This window comes from Anopheles funestus (assembly GCF_943734845.2).
Source record: "Anopheles funestus chromosome X unlocalized genomic scaffold, idAnoFuneDA-416_04 X_unloc_22, whole genome shotgun sequence".
Taxonomy (NCBI): Eukaryota; Metazoa; Arthropoda; class Insecta; order Diptera; family Culicidae; genus Anopheles; species Anopheles funestus.
In genome coordinates this window covers 922,609-927,500 of record NW_026045146.1, presented here as the reverse complement: position 1 = coordinate 927,500, position 4,892 = coordinate 922,609, and the positions used below count along the sequence as shown (strand labels likewise).

The 4,892-nt window shown below is 50.0% G+C and overlaps 1 non-coding gene and 1 pseudogene across 1 annotated transcript; both read right to left on the bottom strand.

Moving 5' to 3' along the window:
* Positions 1-257, bottom strand: part of LOC125773103 (large subunit ribosomal RNA) — a 3,656-nt pseudogene extending 3,399 nt beyond the window's left edge.
* A 711-nt stretch (positions 258-968) lies between these two features.
* On the bottom strand, positions 969-1,126 carry LOC125773150 (5.8S ribosomal RNA). Its single transcript, XR_007419926.1, has one exon. It is a non-coding gene; the product is annotated as a 5.8S ribosomal RNA (ribosomal RNA).
* Between the last annotated feature and the right edge of the window lie 3,766 nt (positions 1,127-4,892).

The following is a 4,892-nucleotide window of genomic DNA, read 5'->3' as shown; positions in this document are numbered from 1 at the left end:
AGTGCCGTTCTACGGGCCTATCACCCTCTCTGGGTAGATGAGCCACCTTCAAGTTGAACTTGAACTGTTTGCACCGTGCATAGTAGATAATGGTCGTTCCAGTACACGGAATCGGACAGGTGCAGTTACACACCGTCCCTACGTGCTGAGCTTCTCCCGTTTCGCTCGCAGCTACTCAGGGAATCCCGGTTGGTTTCTTCTCCTCCCCTTATTAATATGCTTAAATTCTGGGGGTTGTCTCACATCACTTGAGGCCTACAACAAAATCAGTCACATTCCATTCGTTTCGAACCCGGGGCATAGCGAACCGATATATACGCAACAACACTTCACACACACACACACACACGGATTGGGCAATTTACGGTCATTTTTGAATCAACGATGGCCCCCCCGAGCACGTTGTCCGAATATCACTCCAATAAGGACAACGAGTTCCGCTCGGCATCGTTTTGATTCGATCTCTCAACAACAACTCCCGGTCGACTTGGTCGACTTGGACCCACGATGTCTCCCCCCGAGCATGTCGAGCCAACTGCACCACTATTGTATTGGACAACATGTTCCCCTCGGGCATCGATGGGTTAATCATGCACCACTATTATAAAACCCTTTGACGTTTTCCCCCAAGCACGTTGATCCAGTATTACGACGGATACGGTCAACGAAATCTTGGACATCAAAGAGGTTTTCGATTGAATTTCCCCATGTTTCACAACGTACTCTTAGCGGTATCCTACGATACGTCTCACTCTATTTGTGTGTGTGCGCGTTTACGTGCGTGCGATTTATGCGGTTCACCCCTTTACTTTCAGCGCCCTGCGGTCCCAACAAAGGTCCCGAGCACGCCATTATGCACAGTGTGGAAGCGTGTTTCCCCCACGACACTAGACGGGCTGCTCGCCATAGTGTTCTATTGTGGCACGCTCCACCCTGAAGTTTGGTTTGTTGTATATCAAGGAATTGATAGGCACTCAAGAATGTGTGCATCGGCCGGGTTTAATCGTCCGACGCGCAATATGCGTTCAACTTATCGGTGTTCATGTGTCCTGCAGTTCACATTGTGACGCGCGTTTAGCTGCGGTCTTCATCGATCCATGAGCCGAGTGATCCCCTGCCTAGGGTTTTATAGTAAGGTTCCCAATGTAACACAATCCCGGTGGTACGTCCAAAGACTAACTTTCTGACTAAGTTGTCTTTATTACCCAATAGTCCCAGGCCTTGTGACTTGTGGCTCATGTCTACGCCCATGGCCACCATTCGCTAAGATAGTTTTGAAGTCACTTTGAAGGCCCAGGAACAACTCTCTTAGCACATCGGTTAACCTGGCGCCGCAGTCAACTCATGTGCTTGGATCGGATCGAGCTATTGAGTATTGGGCCTGCATACTCGCTCATCCGTATCCTTTGCGTACCGCCCCATGGCCCTTGTATGTCTGCACCACAGTTCCTGTTCGTTCCGTGCCTATGGCCGGATACGTATTGCACATCGGTAAACCTGACGCCGCAGTCAACTCATGTGCTTGGATCGGATCGAGCTATTGAGTATTGGGCCTGCATACTCGCTCATCCGTATCCTTTGCGTACCGCCCCATGGCCCTTGTATGTCTGCACCACAGTTCCTGTTCGTTCCGTGCCTATGGCCGGATACGTATTGCACATCGGTATACCTGTCGCTACTCAGGCAACTCGTGTGCGTGGATTGGATCGAGAACATGGTGTGTGCCCCATGTTATAATTGATAGTCCATATCCACTTTATAGGTTAAAGTCATAAGTTGTGATTGCACAACCATTCTTCATAAGAGTTTAATCACTCTTCAACTAACTTTCGTTCTGGTGTCTTGGTATCAAATCGCGTAAGACACAAGATTCTACTGGCCAAATAGAATCTAGCACATTGGTTAACCTGGCGCCGCAGTCAACTCATGTGCTTGGATCGGATCGAGCTATTGAGTATTGGGCCTGCATACTCGCTCATCCGTATCCTTTGCGTACCGCCCCATGGCCCCGTCCTTAGAGTTAATGACTAGTAGGCTTAACTCTTTGTATGTCTGCACCACAGTTCCCGTTCGTTCCGTGCCGTGGCCGGATACGTATTGCACATCGGTATACCTGTCGCTACTCAGGCAACTCGTGTGCGTGGATTGGATCGAGCTCATGGGGTGTGTAGAGATTCCATGTTATAATTGCAAGTCCATATCCACTTTATAGGTTAAAGTCATAAGTTGTGATTGCACAACCATACTTCATAAGAGTTTAATAACTCTTCAACTAACTTTCGTTCTGGTGTCTTGGTATCAAATCGCATAAGACACAAGATTCTACTGGCCAAATAGAATCTAGCACATTGGTTAACCTGGCGCCGCAGTCAACTCATGTGCTTGGATCGGATCGAGCTATTGAGTATTGGGCCTGCATACTCGCTCATCCGTATCCTTTGCGTACCGCCCCATGGCCCCGTCCTTAGAGTTAATGACTAATAGGCTTAACTCTTTGTATGTCTGCACCACAGTTCCCGTTCGTTCCGTGCCGTGGCCGGATACGTATTGCACAACAGTAGATACCATCACCTGACGTATCTAACACACCACTATTGTAACTCGTCGTCGAAGGACCTTTCAAGTGCCTGATGGCCAGGGGAGCTCTTACACGGCACGGAGACACAGTGATGCTCGCCCATCACAGTGTACAACGATCGAGTTTGCTTAAGTGTCTGGGTACCTACACACCAGACACAATGCAATGGCCACGGATCCACACAAGGCACATCACATGCAGAAAGCTTCACCAGATTATGACACATACCACACTCTTGTAACTCGTCGTCGAAGGGGCGTTCAAAGTGCCTTACGGCTAGGGGAGATCTAGCACGGCACGGAGACACAGTGATGGTCGCCCATCAAAGTGTACAACGATCGAGTTTGCTTTCCGCGCAAGCGTTCTAAGTGTCTGGGTACCTACACACCAGACACAATGCAATGGCCACGGATCCACACAAGGCACATCACATGCAGAAAGCTTCACCAGATTCTGACACATACCACACTCTTGTAACTCGTCGTCGAAGGGGCGTTCAAAGTGCCTTACGGCTAGGGGGGATCTAGCACGGCACGGAGACACAGTGATGGTCACCCATCAAAGTGTACAACGATCGAGTTTGCTTTCCGCGCAAGCGTTCTAAGTGTCTGGGTATCTAAGCACCAGACACAATGCAATGGCCACGGATCCACACAAGGCACATCACATGCAGAAAGCTTCACCAGATTCTGACACATACCACACACATGCAACTCGTCGTCGAAGGGGCGTTCAAGTGCCTTACGGCTAGGGGAGATCTAGCTCGGCACGGAGACACAGTGATGGTCACCCATCAAAGTGTACAACGAACGAGTTGGCTTTCAACAAATTCTGACACATAGCAAGCGAGCGACCGAGCTACACCGAAGGCAGCCCATGGTTGGTCACTCGCGGACGATCATCAGTAATGATCCTTCCGCAGGTTCACCTACGGAAACCTTGTTACGACTTTTACTTCCTCTAAATCATCAAGTTCGGTCAACTTCAGCCATGCCAGCTGCAGCTCACGAAGGAACCGCGGAAGGTAAGCCTCCAGAAACCTCACTAAATAATCCATCGGTAGTAGCGACGGGCGGTGTGTACAAAGGGCAGGGACGTAATCAGCACTAGCTAATGACTAGTGCTTACTAGAAATTCCAGGTTCATGGGGACCGTTGCAGTCCCCAATCCCGACTAGATGGGCATTTTAGTGATTTCCCGTTCCTCTCGGAATGGGGGCGCCTATTGGCGAGAACACGCTGCGACCCACATTGTAGCACGCGTGCAGCCCAGAACATCTAAGGGCATCACGGACCTGTTATCGCTCATTCTCAGCTTGCTAAACACAAGTTGTCCCGCTAAGCAGGGCAAACGTAGCCGACGACCGCCCGTGAAGGCGCCGCCCGGCTGTAACGTCAGGTGCGCCCGGAGGCGCACTGCTGACAGCGTTCTAGTTAGCATGTTTGAGTCACGTTCGTTATCGGAATTAACCAGACAAATCATTCCACGAACTAAGAACGGCCATGCACCACTACCCTTAAATTTGAGAAAGAGCTATCAATCTGTCTTACCTCGATAAGTTTGGACCTGGTAAATTTTCCCGTGTTGAGTCAAATTAAGCCGCAAGCTCCACTTCTTGTGGTGCCCTTCCGTCAATTCCTTTAAGTTTCAACTTTGCAACCATACTTCCCCCGGAACCCGATTTTGGTTTCCCGGAAGCGACTGAGAGCACCGAATAGGGGTAGCGTCTCCCAATTGCTAATTGGCATCGTTTACGGTTAGAACTAGGGCGGTATCTAATCGCCTTCGATCCTCTAACTTTCGTTCTTGATTAAAGAAAGCATCCATGGCAAACGCTTTCGCTTCAGTTGGTCCTACGACGGTCTACGAATTTCACCTCTCGCGCCGTAATACCAATGCCCCCAACTACTTCTGTTAATCATTACCTCTAGGTTTCTGACAAACCAACGAAATCGTATAAACCGAGGTCATATTCCATTATTCCATGCAAGATTATTCTCGGCCAACGCCAACCCCACGGGGGGGCCGGACGCTTTGTCTTAGCCTGCTTTGAGCACTCTAATTTGTTCAAGGTAAATGTGAGTATCTTGAGCACCATGAGGAGCCCGTGCCGGAGTTAACCGGTAGCACGGTACTCGTTCACAGAGTAACGCCCAAGTACACCATTGTGAGTCGCAGCCGTGAGCGCGCGCACGAACGGCCCCGGCGTGTAACCGGGCGCCCGTGGCGGTCACGTGTCTGGACGGGCAATCAACTTCGAACGTTTTAACCGCAACAACTTTAATATACGCTAGTGGAGCTGGAATTACCGCGG